Below are 21,467 nucleotides of genomic sequence, written 5' to 3' on the forward strand. Positions count from 1 at the left end.
GTAAACCACGTGTCTTCAGGTGAAAGACTCCCTTTGAATTTGCGTGGAATAAAACCCGCTAAAGAAAACTCTCGGGAACACACAGTGACGTTTGAGGTGTGAACGCAGTACCAGAAGGTGGACTCCACGGGAAAGGTCAAGCGGAATGCAAATGCTGCGGAAAGAAGTTTTCATATGCAAAACAAACGGAAAGTAATTATAACATGAAGTAGAAAATACTAAAAAGAAATGTTTGGAATAGGGCACATGCGTCTTTCGCGAAAGCTACCGCATAAGATACAAAAATGCGAACAACACCTATTTAAAGTACAGCAGTAAGACTGCATTAATTAGATATACATAATCCCAACCGTTAACATAGGCGTGCGTCGGGCACGTACTGCCTGTTGACGTCAAAGTGTCTCTGAATTACAGGGTGAAAATGGACGACACACTCAGCTACTATTAGTGCACGTATCTGTGCAATTGGTTCAATTGAATTTGTGCAATTTGTTCAGTAAGTGCATTTTTGTTCATGTGGGCCTAATTTGGAAATATTTTTGTATGCTGCTTATATGAACATCCTTTTACCAAGTGTTAACCCACTCTCCTGTGTATTGCCTCACGGCCCTGAATGTAAATAAATACATAAAATACATAATTTCGTACCTATTTTACTCCGCATACGAGTTGATTACATCCAGCCATTAACATCGTTTGCAGTAAACTGCAAAACAACGATTTTGTGCATAATGTAAAACCCCGAGATTATAGGGAACGCGAAGGGACAGACACAACACGAAGTCTCAAACAGAGCTGAAAACTTTACTTACTATTTCGTTTTATGTTACGAAGTAGCTCAAGCGCCTTTAATCACCGTGACATTACTCAACGTTACTGAACGCGAAAGAACTTTGCTGAAAAAACGGCCCATCACACGGGCGAAAGGGAGGAGGAGGATTACGCAACGGGAGAGCTGTCTCCCAGCAAACCGGCGGCTGCTACAAGGGCGAAAAACACAGACACGAAGAAACACGATGGTACAAAGTGCGCTGAGCTAGCAGAGCTCGCTAAGTGGCTGCTTAAGGCGCATCTGGTCTTTATTCGCTCTCACGCAGACACCGACGGCCATTCAGACCAGAAACAAAACGTAGGAGGGTCCGCTCCAAGCGTTCGTTACAATTTTGTCATGTTGCGACACGCGATATATGGGGAGTCATATAATGTTGGAGGAGCGACGAAGTGACATTTCACGTGGCCCGAAACCCCGTTTCATTCATTAATCAATCAATCTATATATTCATTCGTCGTGCGGTGTATTCGTTAATGCGCATTCTAATTTACAGCAACTCACGGAGAAAACAGTTGTCGGGCCGGCCCGATGAGCTTGCGTGACGTCAGCAGACCTGCGTGGAGAGCAGTAGGGTCTGCGTACGTCACGATGTGACGTCGGCTTCCCTCGTTCACTTGCACGCTCTTTTGAGAGGGAGAAGAGTTTGTAGAGGGTGTGCATCCGAGACCTGCCTCTCTCTCGCGCGCCACAGAGAAGCAGCGCTTTGTCGTTCCTTCGCAAGAGTTCACGTTGTTTGTTGCGCAACACGGCGCAGTCAAAAACGAAAAAAAAAAAGAAAGAAAAGAAAACTATGGAGAGGGCATTTCCCCGCTCCTCTAAATGTACCGTAAGACAACCAGCAAGCAGCTTACATGTTTGCTGTCATTTAAAAGCTCGCTGCCTGTAACTTGCAGCATAATACACACGTGATGTGTCGCTCTCATTTTTTTAAGTTTCTTGTCGAAATTGCGATAAAATACGCCTGGTGTGAAACAATCCTCATTTCAGCAGGTAACACTGGCACTCATGTATCGAGCATTTTTTAGATGTGATTTTGGTTTCCAAGCGCCGCAACCTATAGACGTGACCGTGTTAAGCCCAGTGTCGTGCGATACAATGTAGTCTCGCCGCGGTATTTGACGGGCAATGCAGAGTTCGTGCCTATTTTGGCACAGTGTTGCCGATAATAGCCTGTTAGCTGCCCTATAGCGCCGCTTTGAACTATGGGAACTTGCTTATCAGAAAGGAGGAGAAGGTCTCCAAACTGTTTCGATTTCTTCTCTCTCGGCAGATAGTCCAGAGGTGTCAAGGTCAAAACGAAACGTGAACGACTGTTCTCCTTTCCTCGTGACAATAATCTCCCAGGATGCAACGCGTGCACCAGGAGCACTGGGATTTCCTGAAATCGTCTATTATAAATTCTAATTTTCTAAAAACTATGAGCGTGACTGAGACGAAAATTGTGACGTCAGAGTCCTGATGGCTTACGCTATAGACCTCTACCCGAGGAACGTCATCATGACGTTGGTAGACAGGCTGAAACCGAAACAAATCGGAAGCGGAGGGCTGGGTTCCATGAATGGACACTTGTTCGCTGCCTCCTATTGAAAGAAAAGTAGGACCGAAGGTGGCGTCCTTTTCAGGGACCATCGTAATCCCATCAAGACCGTGGCTTTCGGGCGCGACCTTGTGCGCCTCTAGCTTCGAGCGTAGTTCAACTCTACCAAATTGGTGGCGCTGTCGAACACTATGACGTCATTTGTTTACAAACCGGGAGAGGTCTATTGGACGAAAGCATTTTGTGAGTTAGTAATTCAACTGCCTTAGCGTACCTTCAAAGGATGCAGCCTCGAGAACAAGACGAAGACTTCTGGAAAAGAACGGCGCTTCTGTTTGTCACAAGATCGCATAAATAGCGCTCTTGTTTTCCCGTTTTCAATGTGTGTAATTTCGTGTGCAAATGACGTCAGTGTCCTCGCTTCCGTGTCAAGCGCCTCACAGGTTCCGATAGGCAAGGTGCTTTGTGATTGCCGCGTGTTTAAAAATTGTTTCCCAGTCGCTTCAGAAGCAGTATGGGTGGCTGTTGCGCTGTTGTGAAGGGCTGACTATTCCCTTCAGGACTTGTCAGGTATTGCTCGTTGCAGCAGTTATACTCAACGTTACATTACATGCGTGCTTACCGTCGGTAAAGTAGCTTATGTACACACACAAAAAAAAACACAGTCTATTAGTGAGGTTCTCATAGTCACGCTTTACGGCTTTCTAAAGACGTTTCTAGCGCCAGGCACATCCACCTCCAGCACCCATAGCATTCGTCGTCTGCTAGTTTAGACACAGAAGTCGACCCTTATCCCATGAGTCCTAGAAAATACCGGTGACCTATTCCACAGGCAAGTGGGGGATAAGTTCTGAGGGGAAAACTTCCGTTACGATTTTGGGAGGGTAAGGAGAAAGTAAGAGTCGTGGGCGACGTGTAACCTCGAATCGTCAATCAATCTGTCACATTTGAAGTGAGGCCACGTCCTATTCCGCACTGCAGTACCTACGTTGCAGCAAAAAATGTGAGAATCCAGACGCACTCGCTAAAATCACCACGGATCAATGCGGATCGATCTTCGAGGCGTTGCGGTTACATCTGACATTCACACTCGTAGAGCTCCAATTTTTTACACTGCGACAGCGAGAAACACATCAAGAGGCCTCGTACGCGCGTCATGTTCAAGTCCTTGGTTCTAAGTAATGACTAATGACTAGACCAACGTAAATTAGGTCAGAAGCTGAATCAACAGTTAAGACGTACGCAACATTAAACCGTGAAGCAGCTAAGACGCATTATCATAAAATGAGTTCATCGAATAACGCAATCTCTCTCTCGCTCCCACAAACAAACAAACAAATGCTGGATGCATCAGCGGCAGTGTTGCCCGTTAAAGTGAAGGTTGGGTCCCACCAGGCGTCGCCCCGACTGATTTTGTCGCGATTTTGGCAACACATTTTTTTTTTAGAGCGCGATATTACGTCATGTTGTCAGATATGTATAAAGCTCAGTGTTGCACATAGCGGCACTATACTCGATACAGTTTCAGGTAGCGGAGCAGCGATAACGCTACATTTTAAATTGATAACGGAAAAAGTACTTCCGCTACAAATATGGGTGGCGGCGGACCCTTTCTCCGCTACCGCTACTTCTCATAGTATGGAGGACGTGGAACACAGGGAGAAAAGTGAGGTAACAACGACGCATAATTTTTCTTGTTATCCCTTTCAGTTATACTTCTATGACGATGTTCTAGTTGAGCTACTGCTAGTGACTAGTCACTTCTATAGTCCTTGTAGTGGCGAGGAATGAGAAAATTTCTCACTTTATTTGTGTCGCACTGTCCCAGGGCACACTTGTTTAGTATGACATATGAAGTGATCAGGTCATGGGTAAATAACGAAAATGAAATGGCTGCTCATGTATCAGTCCACAGAATTGGTATTGCCAACTGTAGACTTTGCTTGTATTGTCATAAAGCAGGAGAACTATTTATGGAGGTATCTATTGTCAATATACGTATATATATATATATATATATATATAGATACTCATGGAACGATGCGGCAGCACCAGTCCACCAGCACGTGTCCTCTGGTGCTGCCGCATCGTTCCATGAGTATCTGTTTCTCTGCGTGCAGCCATAGAAGCCATGTTAATCTGTAAGTTTGAATTTGAAACACGTCTAGTATAATTTATTTGTTTCTTTAATGGCTTTTTTTTCCTGCATTATATATATACAGGGTGTCCCAGAAAACGTGTCATTGAATTATAATAAAAAAACTACACCACCTAGAGTCATGCGGTCAATGACATTTGTTCTTACTGGGTTTTTGCCACCTCCTCGTGTGAATGTCGTGTAACGTAAATTTAATTATGTAAATTTTTGCGAGCTTAAGTCGGAAATTTGCCTAGTAGAGGTCACTTTTTACCCCACCAATGTGAAGAGCGTGTCTAATTTAGTCAAATTAATGATAATTGACAGGGATATCCAGAAGCTATCCCATCGGAAAAAATAGCCAAACATCATGCTCTACGGAGGTCGCACGGAATAGCGCACGATGAATTTTTCAGCGCAACCTTTGTCAGTCCGACGAAAGGAGGTTGGAAACCCAGCCCTCCCCGACATCGCAGAAAGAGATAAAACAGGCACGGCTTATCACGTCTGACTTTCGCTGGGATAATGCTTTCCCTCTCCCAATTTTAGGAACTGTTACTTTTTCTACTATCACTCTGTGGGCTGGCTTCGGAACCTCCTTTCGTCGCACTGCGAGCGATTGCGCTCAAAAAGTCATCGCGCGCTATGGTCCGGTGCTCCGAAAAGCATGATATTCGGCTATTTTTTCCGATGGGATAGCTCGTGAATATCACAGTGAATTATCATGAATTTGAGTGAATTCGGCACGCTCTTCATATTGGTGGGGTAAAAAAGTGACCTTTACTTGGCAAATTTCCGAGTTCAGTTCGCAAATATTTACATAATTAAACTTGGAGTACATGACATTCACATTAAGAGGTGGCAAAAACCTAATAAGAACAAATGCTGTTGACCGCATGATTCTAGGTGGCGTAGTTTTTTTATTGTAATTCAATGACACGTTTTCTGGGACACCCTGTATATGTATATATATAGTGTCATTTACTTGTTTCTTTAATGACTTTTTTCCCTCATTATATATATATATATATATAATGAGGGGAACAAATCCATTAAAGAAACAAGTAAATGGCACTAGACGTGTTTGAAATTACCAGAGCTGACGAGCGGCAAACACGGCGAAACACGTGTGCTCTGGTGCTGTCGCATCGTTCCATGAGTATCTATATATATATGTATATACCCAAAGGTATTGGCATCAAATTGGAAGTCAAATCACACGGACTCGCTCCAAGCTTATTAGTCCCCTATACGGCAAGTGGACATTCTGTCGCAGAGAATACGTGTACAACTATTCTATATTACCAATTACCTAAAATGCATTAATGAACTTTTTCATCCGATTTTTCCAGGGAAATGTAAGATAGCAGAATCGGAGCCAGTCATAAAACAATCCTGACATAAGCACGCACTTTGAGATATCCACTAACCAAAGCTCACTATGCAAATGAGACGAAACTGAAACCAAGCGCGCGTCAACCGCAGGGAGAACAGTGTTCACATCACGTCGGAGGGTCACGTGCTTTGGAGCGATGGAACTGATCGGAGTCATCTGTCGGCCAGATAAACCGCTTTGCGGCTCCGATAAGTTCCCGAGTCTTTTCCTGCGGCCCTGGGGTCGGATTCACAAAGAGCTCGTGCGACGAAATCTATCGTATCTCCGTCGTACGGGAAAGTTACGACGAAGTGTAGATTCACGAAGGGCGCGCGTCGCAAAATCTTCGCAGCTTACGGCGGAATCCTGCGAGAGCTCCCGACCAGTCTTACGAAGAAAGATGGCGGCGTTATTTGGCAGCGGTGGATTTGGAGTTGGCAAACAAAGACTCCGTAATACGCGCCAACGCATTGCACTTTGCCACAGAACCTTCGAGACCATCCCCGAAGTGACATTAAGACACTTTTTTGCTTGGTAACCTTCAACGAATGCTTCAACTTTGTGCTCCGTAAAATCGGGTTGCAGGGATTTTTCAAGCATCCCCTACACCCCGCTAAGACACCCCCAACACCCTTCCAAATTGTCTGCAAGAAAGGCAAAAGAAGACATAAGAGCTGCAAAACTGCGTGTCACACACCGCTTACAAAACACCCTCACCCACCCCCTCCCCGAGACGAACATACTGGGAATATATTTGCTGTGTCATCGAACGCGTTTCGCCTGTGATTGCATGACATCCATTATGGCTACCGAAAGACCGAGAGCACGTGCAGTAACAAAACATTTGGGGACGAACAACTTCGTCTTCTTCTAACGGGACGACTCTGATTGGTGCGATTACAAATTTTCGTCATCGTTACCATAGCAAAAACATAGTCTCGCACCCTTTGGCTGTTCCTCTCCGAGGTGCACGTGACAGGAAGCGAGCAAATTCCTCTTCCTCGCCAAAGGGGGTACCCTCTCCACTACGATAGCTTTGTGAATCGCGCTTACGACGCCGTTGTAGGCGCGTCGCAGGCTACGACGTCTTAGCGCATCTTAGCGTAGCTTACGATCGCGTTTGTGAATCCGACCCCTGATGCGTGTGGCTTCGATTTCGGCTCATTTGCATGGTCATATCCAGCGATGGATATCTCAAAGTACGTGCGCGATCCAGCTTTTTCTTTTTAATGGGGTGGCTTTATATAATGACTGGTTCCAGTCCTGCTATCGCACATTTCGCAGACCAGCTCGCGGGGCTTAGTGATTAGGTTGATCGCCTTCCGGACTGGGAGGTGACGCGGCTTCGAATCCCGGCACCAGCTGTGCTTTTCCCTGGGTTTTCGGGCAGAATTTCCGGGCGAATGTTGGCACACTTCCACCTGAAGTCGGCCCAGGACGCACACTAACTCCCTGTTCCGCACTCCTTCCTGCTGTGCTCTTTTCATCTGTCCTACATCTGTACACTGCTCGTAGCCACAGTTGCTCCGCGGCACTAACATGGAATTTATTTTAAAAATATTTCGCAGAAAACGCAAGTAAAAGATAATCAATTAATTTTTAGTTTGGTCATCACTCATCAGTCATCTAGAAGTCGCATACTCTCTCCAATAGAAAATCTGCCTGGCCATAGAACTGACCTGCAAAAAACGGATTGGATTGGATTGGAAATTGAACAACAATATGGGTATGTTAGTCCCGATCCAGTCAGGACTGGCTACTCCAAAACGCGTTTGTGGGTGTCGTGGTGTCTGTGGGCAAGAACGGCATCTGAGCTACTCTCACACGTTCTTTGCAAATAAAGAAAAGAACAGTAAAAAGAAAGGCGCCCTGCATAATGCTACTAGAGATCCCAAGCAGCAAAATATATTGGCTCAATAGCGGCTATATATCAGCAATACTGATCCAAGGTTGGACCAATACTGGCCATATATTGGCAATACTGATCCAAGATTGGACCAATACTGGCCATATATCGGCAATACTGATCCAAGATTGGACCAATATTGGGCCGTTATTGCCAATGTTGAGTCGATATTGGGCCAAGATGTTGTTCTGCTTAGGGAGTGTCAGTATACCGTCGATAATGTCACCGTCAAACTATCGTATACCTACCGGAACCAATGCCAGCGTGTATGATTCAGGATCTTTGAAAAGAGTTCAAAGCTGGTCTGGTTGGCCATACATAATTAATGACCTTTTCTGTTGATTGAGTGTAGAAGAAAGAGTACTAGGAAAGCTATACGTATATCGACGGGCTACGAGCACTCTCTATTATCCTCTGGTATTTTTCATAACGTAAAGCCACCGAACTCCACAAAAGAAATATACCGACGAAGTAGTGCACCTGCAGGTACTCAAAAAGCACCGGCGAGAAACTACAATCCTACGAACAGATAGAAACGAGAGTGAGAGAGCTCAGAAACAAATACAGGAAACTGGCAGCACGAAGGTTCTAATCTTAGCCTCCGCTCACTTTTCATTCTTTTTCCGCGGCCGCTACCGCGTTCGTACGTCACGTGGCCTGCTTCCACCAATCAATGAACAGAGTAGTGACGTCATACGAACGCAAGTCATGACGTTACGCCAATCCCCCCAAATCCCTTCAGGAGCGGATTCTAAACTTCAAGTTCCCAAGGGCGCGTCGGTGTAAAGTGAAAGTCAGTTTCTCGATTAGCTCAATTTTACGCTCCGATGCAAAGCAACGCGGGTCTTACCACACTATCTGTGCACTGGAGTTCCATTTCGAAAGCAGAGATATGGGGCCCGTTTTCAGTGTTCCGGGCTGTATGCATAAGGTATAAAAGGCGGGATTTCGTGTCGCGTCTTACAAACGTAGTGAAGTCGCTTGCTATCGCACACGGGTATGTGTTAGGTTGGGATAGAACGCTATCGATATTTGAATCAATATTATCGATAGTTATCTCGAGAACATCGATACATCTCGGCGAAGTATCGATGCATACCGATATCCGTGGGAAGTATGTGCACCGATACATCGATGAAATATCGATATATGTCGGCAGAATACCGATAGTTTTACCAAGGCATACGGTTCGCATAGAGCAAACTTTTCCAGTACGTAACCCCTTTGAGTAGTGCCAAACCTACAATGACCCCCCCCCCCCTTTATAAGCCTTCCGAAAATTTAATTTTTATTTTTTCAATGACGCAGATACATTTACATTGTAATTTATTTAAAAGACATTAACCACAGAGAAGAGCTAGCAAAAATTCATCTTCATGTTTTTTTTTAAACAAGGATTGATTTGATCATGCATTTTAATGAGAAGGATGTACAGTGAACCCTCGTTAATATGACCCCCGATAATTTGACATACGCGCTATACGACCATACTCTTGGGGAACATTGCTGTGAAGCCTCTGCAAATACCCCCGTTAATATGACAATTCCGCATTATGACCAAAATTTTCGGGAATGACCATGGTCACAATAACGAGGGTTCACTGTATTTGCTTTCTTGATACAAGCAAATTAATACGTTGGTCTGTGTGGCTCAAAGCATATCGCATGTCTGTTTGGACCCTCCATGACCCCCAGAAAAAGGCTCATGGCCCATTTGGGGGTCATGACCCGCAGTCTGAGGAACACACAGGAACAGCATAGAGAGATACAGTAGTGAAGTCGTTTGATATCGCATACAGCCATAGTATGCGAGATGAGGATGGAATGGTGTCGATATTTGTCCGATACTTCTCTCGTGGATACCGATATATTTCGATGAAATATCGATACAAATCGATATTCTTGAGAAGCATGCGCACCGCTGTATAGAGGGTGTTTTTTTATATTCGTTACAGAATTTTTATTTAAAAAAAAAACAAACTAGCAGAGCAAAATAGATGCCGTTTTTGCATTTGAGTTATATGGCCAGGCGAACATTCTCTCGAAGAAAGTATATGTAACTACAAGATCACTAATTACCTAAAGTTCATTAAATAACTCTTTAATTTGGGGATTTCGCGCTAAAGCGAGATGACAGAACGGGAGATATTCCTCGTTGAAAGCCATTTCATGCTTAAAAAAAAAAAAAGAAAAAACCTTAAACGCGCACGTGTGTTGAAATATCCATCACTGAATTTCGCTATGCAAATGAGCCGAAACAAAGTTTTCAACAAGTTAATAAGGTTAACAAGGTTAACCTTGTGGTTAACCAAGGTTAACCCTTCAGTCTTCCAGGGAACGCGGACCTCACATAATGGAGAACGTAAGGTATCTGTTGAGGACGGAGCACATCCCGCAGTCCAGCAAACCATATCATCAGTTCTGATGTCATCTTCAGACGGCTTTGGCCTGGATCCGGCCATATTTCATACACGGACGAAAGGAAATAATATGAGGTTTTAGCTAGTTTAGTTTTAGATTGAAGGAACTTCACGAAATCGATACGATAAAGGGAGCTGTCAAAATCGAAGTTCAGCAATATAATATCAGCCACTGCGAAGAAAGAGAACGATTATCAAGTGGCTTATCAAGTTTTTCAGAATCATTACCATGTACACCTTCCGATCTCTCATATAGCAGGCGAATATGTAGCGCAGGACAGAGAAGGGGTGGGTTAAGACAGACAGACAACAACAACAACAACAAATAAATCGTGACTATAACCTGGGGTGCTTCACCACTGGAGAGCAGTACACTGCCCAATTACACGCGAAACATTAGATGTGAGATATGAGAATGAAGTTATAAGACAGACAAGGCTTCAACGCTACCAGCCCAATCTTAGTGTAACCTTGTATGTAACAATGATGATGATGATGATGATGACGAAAAAATGATGCACTTTTCCGTCCGTGGTATGCAAATGCAGAGATCGACCAGTTGCAACTATACGGCTCCTCACTCATGCTCGGCTGAGTAGATCATCGCTTGCCGTGACACACTCACTGACTCCAAGGTTGCCGAGAGCGCGAAGCTGATGTGAGGAGAGTGAAGCTGATGTGATAAGGGATTAGGTGAGGATGAGAGCGTGTGAGGGTGAAGTGAGATCACGCATGCCTGGTGCTCACGGTTTGCAGCGCGCCCTTTCTGTGAACTCGACGTTGTGTCTTTGAGCCGCTAAATAGTGCTCACTCACGCTCATTTGCTCATAAAAACGCTCCTACGTAGTAGCTCACTCGGTTCCTAGGGACGAACGCGAGTCGGTCATGCTCAGCCCATGAAGCTTGGGCATCATTTCAGCTCACCAGTATAGAGGGGTGTGCCGAGGTAGTTGCGACAGTCGACATGACGACTGTCGGGCAGAACCATGGCCAAACACGCGGCAAGCCAGTGAACGCTATACGTCCCACATAGGGTTGTTGTTCCGTGTTAAGGCCGCGAAGCAACTGTGGCTATGAGCTTCGCACAGCCGTGGACAGACGGAGAGAGGACAGAAGGTATAGGAGGGGGAGAAAGGGGGCAAGTACGCGTCCTGTGTCTACTTCAGCCGGAACAGTGCCGATATTCGCATGGAAAATCTACCGGAAAACCCAGGAAAACAAAAAAAAAACGGAAACAACACATCCGCTGGTAGGATTCGAACCCACCACCTCCCATTCTACACCACGACCTTATAGTGTAACCATAGTACAACACTGTGGCTACTAAGACCGGCTGAATCCTTCAACAAATCATCTCATGTCACGAGCGGTGGTTGCTCTTTATCGGTCATTCGTATCTCTTGGCAGTCTCGCTGGCATTTTTTTTTTTCGTCTGCCGCCATCACTCAGGCCAAATGACGGCGCTCTCTCTAATATGCATGAGCGGCCTCTAGCAGTCGGGACGAACACACCCGCGCAGCATTGATGACGTGCTTTTGTAGGTATGGGCTCGTAAACTTGTTCAAGGATAGCCCACATTGCACACGCGCCCATAGCAATCCGAAAGCGAGCGTAAAAGTGCAGCTCTTCAGGGTCTTACCAGGATGCATCAGCAGGTGGGCGGATCCAGGATTTTTCTGATGGTGGTCTAGCCTTGTACGGCAGACTACAGATACTCCCTATAGGGTCAACTGAGGTGCTATGTGACGACAGGAATTGAAGAGAGGCGTGGGGGGGGGGGGGAGGTATAGAGGGCATTCGGACCCCCGCCTCTAGACACGCGGCCATGTATTAGGAATCATACTGTGCAATTTGGGGGCGCTAACAGACGAGGACAGAAGGAACCACACGAGACAGGCGTCACTCACAACTGAAGTCTATTGTAGAAAAGGTGCGAGTACGCAAACCGGTAACAGGCGACACGTGCCGACATTCGGAACAACGCGCGGAACAACGCGTCGCACCCCGTAGAGATAACAAGACTTAGGCTGATTCGCACTGCCGCGTTTACGGTTGCGCTTGCGTGTTACGTCCGCTGACAGCGAATTAAACGGAACGTCCTTCCGGATGGAACGAACGAACACGTAAGACGCTGTACGCAGACGGAAACGCAGTTTACGTGAATCAGCCTGTGCGCCTTCATACTTCAGTTGTGTATGTTGGATATGAAGATTTAATAAAGAAAAAAGGAAAGGCTAGCCTGGCAGAGGTTGGTTTGCTATTAAAAAAAACAAAAAAAAAAGAGAAAAGACAAAAGAAAGACAAACAAGAAGAAAAGAAGGAAGGAAAGAAAGAAAAACTGAAAAATCACACACAATCACAAGGGCATTGACAAGGTTCGAAGCGTGGAGAAAGCGAAGGAGCGCAGTGGTGATGGCCCACTGGGTCGGCGGCGGTGGAGGTGGTGGTGATGGTGAAAGGGCTCGCCGTTGTCGGCCTCACAGATGTGGGCAACGTCACGCCCGACGCCCTGGGGAATGTGCGTCCTGGGGCGACTTCTAAGGGAACTGTGCCCACTGTGCTCACTGGGCTGAAGAACGGGACCCAGTACGGTAGCCAACGTTATTGTGCTGTAGCCAAGTTGGGATACACAACGACAGAGGGCGTCACAGTGCAGAAAGTGTTGCCGGCAGTGTAGGATACAGTGGGGGATATCAGCCACCACGCCAGAGCTAGTGCAGAGTATAGAGTCACTAAATAGGGAGCAGAGCAGCGACACTGAGCCACGCCGACGAGCAAGCCCGCCATCTTGAGACCGTCGCAGCTGCGTCGCCTAGCAACGAGACACTAATCTCCCCCTTCTCCGCCGGAGAACAGCGCGCAGTCGAGCCACGCAGTCGAGCCACGTGACACGATCGGCCCAATCTCGGACACCAAACAGCGGCTCCGGCGCGGAAAAGTAATGCGCTACTCTGTACCCCATTTAGTGACTCTAGTGCAGAGGGGATTGCTAGATTGACCCATTTTGAACAGATGCAGCGGTGTGCGGGCGACGTTCAGACGGAGGCGGTGAAGGAGCGATTTCTCGTGACAAGTGCAGCGACAGGTCATAAAGACGTCCACCGAGCACCCTATTCAGATGCTTGTGTAATTCGCGAAAGCATATTATTTATTTATTTATTTTATTTATTAGGGGAATATGCTTATTAAGAAAAAAGAAAGGAAAGGTCAGCCAGACGGAGGTCGGCTTGCTATAAAAAAAAGGGAAATTGGGTAGAAAAAAAAAGGAAAAGAAGAAAAGAAAAGGGGAAGACCAAGAAGAGAGGAAAAGAAAAGGAAAAGACAAAGAAAAGAAAAGGAAAGGCCCATGAACAGCAGTTGCCTAGGTGTTATTTGAACGTTATTTGCCTAGGCGAACATTCATATATTCTGAACATGAATATATCCTGAGCATAGTCCGGACACAATCCAAGCCGAAACAGACGACGCTGTCACATGCGTTATTATGATCCACACAGTCACCGTGCTAAATATTTCAATTAAATTCGCAGTCGGTGATTTCAAATTAAAGTGTATGATCTTGTTTATCTAAATAACTGCGAAGTTCTGCTGGATGCCATTTTGCCTCCACTTGGCAACTGTACGCGTAACCCACAGTGGAATACAATCGTAATCTCAAAATCAGTCAACAGCTCCATATTGTCCTCTTCAAGTAATGACAATGTATAAAGACAGCGATTTCATTCGTATTGACGAGAAGCCTTAGCTGACAACTGCGCCAAGGCACAGGCTTCTCGGTATAGTAGAGGACGATACTACACTCTAAGATAAAAAGGAGCAGAACAATGTTAAATATTGGGATGTTCGGTTCTGCATTAATTTTAATGATTATTAATTACTTTTAATTTGATCTAACTAAAATAATCAATAGAATTAATTGGTTTTAAATTTAAAAGGAGCGATTTCAGTCCCTTGGGGTACTAAAAGCACTGCGCTAACAATTTTCTGTCCATTTACATCCTTTTGGATCTAAATGCACGGAAGTTTATGAGAAGTTAGGGACTACATTTGCAATGCTGGGGATCAACTTTCAGAGTCAAGGGGCTAAAATGGGGTGTACAACAACAACAACAACGACAACAACAACGACAATAACAACAGATAAATTATGATTGTGACATGGGGTATTTCGCCGCTGGGGAGCAGTGCTCTACCCCATTGAACGCGTAACATTATTTATCTATTATTCCGAAACCTATTCCTATTTATTTATTATTCAGAAATCCAAAGGGCCACGAAAGTCCTTACATACAACACAATGTTAGGGCAGATTGCGAATAAAGTAGCAAAGCATATATATGAGAACAACCCACTAGATTTATTTATTTATTTCCTAAATCTCCAAGGGCCCTCGCGGGCATTACAAGGATTATGGACGAGTGGGTGGTGTACATATACATGGTATATGGTACATGATACAATAAAGCATGATTTTAGGTAACATGTGTTCGAGAAATGATTTATGATCGTTTATGATCGCTGCATGCCACGAACTTCGGAATGGCTCGTTGTGGACGCTAACTTTCACTTTCAGACAAAAATAAAAAATAAAAAGAAGGTCGACACACGGAGAAATAACGGAAGGTTTCTGGTTACAGTTCACGTTCGTTGTAGTTATTCACCTGTGCAATTCTTTGATTTTTCAAGGAGTAAGTAAGACCATAGGTTAGAAGGGGTTCCATTCCCTTATGAAAAAGTCTATGGACGTGCTATTGACTTTATATAGCAAAAAGTCCAAACAGACAATAGACTTTATTTGGATAGAGGTTTTTCTTTTCTTTTTCCTCTCTTTAGCTATTTGGTGCAGACAGTCTATAGACTTTTTTTCTGTTGACCGGCTATAGACACGTTGTCTTTGGGAATGTTATAGACTATTATCATTTGACCCTATGCTATTAATTTTCTCTTTCAAGTCATCTGTCATTTATAGTTTGGCTACTATTCTATGTCACATACTTGTTATGGTGGGCTATCGGGAAGCGTTGTTTCACACAGACACACATTTGTAGTGCCTTGTGAACATCTATTGACAGTCATTGGGTTTTCTTTTGATTACTCCCGCTGCACCCACTTTCTGTAGATTCTGCACCCACTTTCTCTTCTGTCTGTTCAAAAGAAAATCTATCAAATATTTGCCTTTTCTCCCCTCATAGGAAAGCCTTAATATAGGGTACACATTTTCTATTGCCGGAGCTTTGGGAAATTATTGACAGATGTGAAAAAGTGGCAACCGCGTACCTCTTCGAATTCTGTTAAGTTAGTGTTGTGTGAAACTGTATTGGTGTCTTTTTTTTTACCCGGGTTGAGAAGCAATACATAGCCGTCATTGGCACACGTACCACAAGAAAACAGATACGATATATTACTTCTCTTGCGAGCTTCCGCAAACTTGAGTGTCCTGCTTGCCTCTGAGTCAGAATGAAGGGTGAGAAGCGTCAGCATAATTCGATTACACACACATCCAACTCTCAAGTGAGGAATTACTTGGGGTATTAACTCACGACCAAGATAACACATGTGTTTGTAACTGCTTTCTGTTTGAGACATTGAGTATGTCCATTGAAAGTCAAATTTTTGCAGTGGGTAATTTGCCATGCAGGTTCACATTGATGCAAATAGCCGTCTCACTGCACAGGTTTGCCTTTCGGTGGACGTACTGGATGTCTCAAACCGAAAGCAGTTACAAACACAGGCGTTATCTTTGTCGTGAGTTAATGCTCAAAGCAATTCCTCACTTGAGTGTTGGATATGTGTGTAATCGAATTAAGCTGGAACCTCACCCTTCATTGTGACACAGACGCACACTCGACTTTTTGGAAGCTCGCAAGACAAGTAATATATGGTATCTGTTTTCTCGAAGGAAACTGCATGCTCAGAGGTGGACGTCCTGAAAGCTCTGGCAAATTAAGGTATACGTAGACCCACTTCACTGCGTGACGTCATAGCGATGTGTTGACGCTGCTGTCCTGTTTGATGGCCACAAATCGCGCGATCATCGAGTCAGTGGGTGTTTTGGCGCAAAGTGGTGTCACTATTGAATGTGCCACGCTGTACAGAAAGACCAAATACGCCCACACCCTGCGGTTAGACTTCCACCTTCCATATTAGACGAGTTTTCTTATTCTTTTTTCCGTTGGGACACTTTTTTGTCATTCTTTAGACCACCTATAGACCGTTTTCTTTTGAAAATAAAGAGGAGATAAGACCAAAGGCAGTCAATAGATTTCCTTTGGTGTAACCTCTTTAGACATTCAGGAAAAAGAATGGCCAACTTCCGTCTACAGCCAGTGTTTGGACAATTGTTGCAATTGTCTATAGGAAATCAAAGTCAAAACAAAAGCTAAAGAAGCCAAATAATGTCCAAAGGATGTCAATAGACAGGCTAATTTCATTTTCATAGGGGTTGTACCATATTAGAAAGCCATCGCGCTGTTTATGGGCAAATCAACAAAACTGTAAAACTGTAAAAAGAATACCTTATTGCACACTGAAGGAGGTGGGTTTGTTCAAACAGACCAGCTTTGAAGCGTACAGCTCCGGTCAACCTTAATAATAACACGGAAAAAAATTATATATCATTTCCCAGCGCGATAGCAGCCACCCTTGGGGCACTGGGGGAATAATAAGTGAACAAAATCATTGCGTTTAACTAACAGAATAATTTTGTTCAATTAACATTTCCTCACAGCCCCAAGGGTTGCTGTAATCGCGCTCGGGAACGATACCACATTTTTTTCCAGTGTTATTGTTAAGGATGACCGGAGCTGAACATCCTTGAGACGTGGAGTGGTTTGGTTCTGGTTTGAAATAGCAGAAAAATGTTGAGAGGTCAGCTCAACTCTATACTGTGCCGGCCACACCAGCGCGCTTAGGGTGGTAGGTTTCGGTGCCAGATTTTTACAGAAGGACGCCGTCGAACACGAGAGTCCCGGGCCTGATGGATGCTGACACGTGGAAGTGTCGCACATTTGGGATGTGCAGGGGAAAGTATAGAACTATAATATTAAAGTCCCGAAATTTTTCCGAACTGCAAACTCGAACCTTAGGATATGAGTGGCTCGATGAACGGTCGAAATTTTCGCTTGGTATGAATTAGTTGGTAGGCTTCAGTGGTACTTCAGAGGTTGCTGGATATATTTATAGGTCGAAAATACTGTTCCGTGCACCTATACGCAGAATGGCATTGTGATGTGATGTGATGTGATGTGAATAAAGAAAAAAATGGGGATGTAAGTTTCGACGAAGTCAAACTGGCTACCCCAGTACACTTAATACAGAAAGTTCAATCTGATGATGAGATGATGAAAACGCAAAAGGATGATGTCCAGAGACGAACAGAGATGATAATTGAGTTCAACATGTAGGTCAAAAGTTCAAGAGCTGCGCCCAAGTTAGAGTAAAGTGGCGGAATCACCGGGGGCACACACAGGACACATCACACATTCACCGTGTCATAGGATGTCCATAAGCCCGGTTGCATGCAAAAAGTCTTCAAGTGCCCTTAGCGCCTTGTCGGACGAAGGAGGACCTAATAGTTTCGTGATGTCGAAGGCTCGGGAGTCCAAACGAGAGAGGCTTGTCTCTAATGCCCTTCGAGCATCGACGTACTTCTGACACCTGAGAAGGATGTGTTCTACATCCTCTACAACGCCACACTCACTACAGTTCGGAGAGTCTCGCTTTCCGATTTTGAAGAGGAGACGTGCGCTGTACGGTACATTGAGCCGTAGCCTATGTAGTACAGTTGTCGTTTGTCGCGTAAAGGAAGGTGGTACTCGAAAGCGTAACCCTGGGTCGACCTTATACAGAAGCGAATCCCGAGCCGATCCTGTTAACCAGGAGGTATTGCACATTCTTTGTTTTAACTCGTTCAGCATTCGCCCCGCGTCACCCTTGGTGAAATAAATGGGCAACACCTGGGCGCGCCTTAGTTGAAGAGCCCGGCGTGCAGCAGCGTCCACAGCCTCGTTACCTGCAATGCCACAGTGGCTAGGGATCCACTGCATTTGGATGTCATGACCTTTTAAAACTGCTGCATGGCATTGCCTCCAAAACATACGAACTATTCTCGTAAAGTGAGCATTTAGAAGCAATCTGCTTTCCAGCAGATTTGTACGTAACGCGTTACAAGTAATTGCGATACTTGTAATCAATTCCTTTTTTTAGTAATTTTTCGAGTAATCAATTACATTTTTGAAACAGTAATTTTTCAAGTAATCAATTACATTTTAACACGTAATTTTTCAAGTAATTCGATTATAATTTTGAGTAATCAATTACCGAGTAATCAATTACTTTTGAAGCAGAATCTGACTCAAAATAACAATGCTCTGTGACAAATTTCCTGTGTCTTTGTTGGACTATTCTACTCTAGTAAGCGGAAAAGATATTATTGCTACTTCTCACGCGCGAGTCTTTCGCGCTATTTCAGCTGTCCCAATCAGTTGGGAGTTGGGGTTTTTCTTTTTTTCGAAGCAAACAGAGGCGGAAATTTTTGCACGAATCGAAAGTAACTGCCGGAGTAACGTGTTACTTTTATACTCGTTACTCAATTACATTTTGAGTCGAGTAATTTGTAACGGTAATCAATTACTTTTGCTAGAAGGGTAACGGTAACGGTAATCAATTACATTTTTCGAGTAACGGGCACAAGTCTGCTTTCTAGCGACACCTACATTCTAACGAAAAAGGAATGGTTTTAGTACTGTTGCGGACTACCTGCATTGCCACAACCATTAGCGCCCCTTTCGGGACGAAATGCATGACAGCTTATGCGAAATTTATAGGAACATTTTGCCATGCTGGGGAGTGGTGAATTTCACGGTCAACGACTAAAATGAAGAGTGATTGCAATATAGGGTTTTTTCCTAGGGATGGGCCAAATGAATCCGCGAATCCTCAAATCCTATGCAGGGATTCGGTGGTGGTGGTGGTGGTGATGGCGAGAGGGCTTGCCGTTGTCGGCCTCACAGATTCGGGATCCGATTCGGGATCGGGGATCGACGTTCGGGACTCGGGAATCCGAATCCCGGTGCCCAAAACGGCAAATCGAATCTTTCGAATCCACCAACCAGGTTTGTTTGTTTCTTTTTCAAATTAAATTTCAAATTGGCGCCTCCGGAGTTCGCCGGAAGCCTGCACATCAGGTGTCATAGCTGATTAAGAAAAAAAAAAGCAGTAGGCTAGATTCTGAGCGGGTGAGAATTCTGGTGTTTTCGAACAAAAATCTGCATTGATATAAAGCTTTCAGCTGTGTGTGTGTTTTTTTTTATATTGCTCTGGACTGGAAGAGTTCAGGCAGTAGAAAGTAACATAAAGTGATTGTTTCTTAGTTTTAGGGAAAGAATTCAGAGTCCAGTTTATATATCTCATCATCGTCTCTTATGGATATGGATATGTTTACTCCTGAATGTGAACAATAATTTATTTTTCATTAAAGAAATATATCAAATTCTGCTTCAAAACACTTTTCAGTATAAATGTTTTTTCCCCTGGCTTTTTCAACTCTTTTGTAAGAACGGACTCGAAGGATTCGTGGATTCGCAGAACTTTTGTCTTTTGCACCCTCTGCAAGGGGCACTTTATTCTTTCATATTCAGGCACCTGTCGATAATGATACATTAAGCTGATATGACCTAACTGTAATAATGACTCATCCCCCCCCCCCGCCCCCACAACCCCAACTTTTTTTGCAACACGACCCCGTGCCTGCGATTCTGGACATACCACTGATAACGACCACGGCAATGAGAGGCTGTTGCGGTTGATGTCGCCCGATTTTTTTGTGCCACAGACGTTGCCGTGCATTCCCATGTACAGTTCCTATGGTTGGTGCATTCGTGTTGGCAACCACGTAATCCACGTAATAAATTAGCAAAACGTGCACACGTTGACGTCGCGCATGCGCGAACAAGTCAAAGCTACTTCGAATTGTTCAAGAAACGTTTTAAAAACGTTCAAGAGCAGAGGGAAGTGAAGAATACAGCCAGCGTCCAGAACAGTAACGATATGCAGGAAGTCCAACAGAAATTCGGGATTGTTGGGTTTCCTGCAAAAAGTTTAAGAGCGGAAAATCCGGCGATCCCATGAAAGTAACTCGAAGCAGGATGCGCCGCTATTTCGAACACAGAATGTTCCCGATTTTTCTTCGGCCGTGTGAGAACTCGAACCGCTGCCGGTCAGTACACCACCAACTGTATAGCGCTATAGATATTGCTCGGATGTAAGTATAGTGCTGGACTACGGGCAATTCGGCTCCTAAATGGCCGTGTAAAAGGGGGATAACCTTGCCAGCCCCTTTCTCTTCTGACGAGTGAGTGTGGCTTACCTGGCTCAGCAGAAGAGCTGGGGCGAGGCCAATTGCCTAATTTTACGAGGCCCCGCTCTATTCCGGTACCGGCAGAATAGAGAGACCCCCCTCCCCTCCCCACCTATCCACTCCGGGCATTCCGAACCGAAACACTCTCACATGTAGATCGACACGCCGTCGTCTTCGTCTTGCCTACACTCGTGCCTACCTAAGACAGAAAACGACCAGCCCAGTTCCGATTTAACTGTCCCCAATGAGATACGAAAGTTTGGTTCGTTATGTGAAGAGTAAAGGAGCTCGGATATAACGTCAAACCATTTTTGTTTAAGTCTTCGATTGCTCGACACGCTACCTGGACCATGAGAAAAACACGAGATAAGGAAAGAAAGCCGGTCGAACCGGCACGCATTTAAAATCAATATGAGTTATGATACCTGAGTTATGATATGAGTTTCGCGAAGAAGGAACGTCAAACGCTATACAGGTCATGCATGTGCGCAATTTGACTAAGCTAAGGGAATTGAAATCTCTGCGTGCATTTATCGCGCAATTCTTTCAACTTGCCGATGCAATTCAAGTACGATCATCGCGCCCAGCTTGCGGGTATTTAATCGGAGCACTGCTTGAGACCTGCCTCACTTGCACTATACTGTATACTGCTTGGAATCTGATACTGCTCATTTAGCTGCATGATTTGTACATCGTAATGACTGCAGCCGTATCATGTTGCACTTAAAGGTAACAGCGGGGTAAATTTGAAACGGCACCTGAGGTAATATAATTGGATGTCACGTCGCCATGAAAGGTAAAACTATCGAGCGACGAATATTGTAGCACTCTGATAGTTACCGAGAGAATGTGTGGCAAACGAGGAAGTGACATTGAATTCAAGAGGGCCCTCGTCGTCAAAGC

General features: G+C 44.7%; 1 protein-coding gene across 2 annotated transcripts in view; it reads right to left on the reverse strand.

Annotated features, from left to right (window-relative positions):
• LOC135399188 (uncharacterized) overlaps positions 1-21,467 on the reverse strand; it is a 43,020-nt gene that overhangs the window by 20,793 nt on the left and 760 nt on the right. The window contains exon 1 of one of the 2 annotated variants that reach the window (XM_064630957.1): positions 11,847-11,915. The exons of the other annotated variant lie outside the window; for it this stretch is intronic. The gene's annotated coding sequence lies outside the window, so the exon portion shown is untranslated. Of the gene's footprint in view, positions 1-11,846; positions 11,916-21,467 lie in introns of those variants that run through there. 2 annotated transcript variants of the gene reach the window in all.

The sequence above is a fragment of the Ornithodoros turicata genome, chromosome 6 (genome assembly GCF_037126465.1).
Source record: "Ornithodoros turicata isolate Travis chromosome 6, ASM3712646v1, whole genome shotgun sequence".
Taxonomy (NCBI): Eukaryota; Metazoa; Arthropoda; class Arachnida; order Ixodida; family Argasidae; genus Ornithodoros; species Ornithodoros turicata.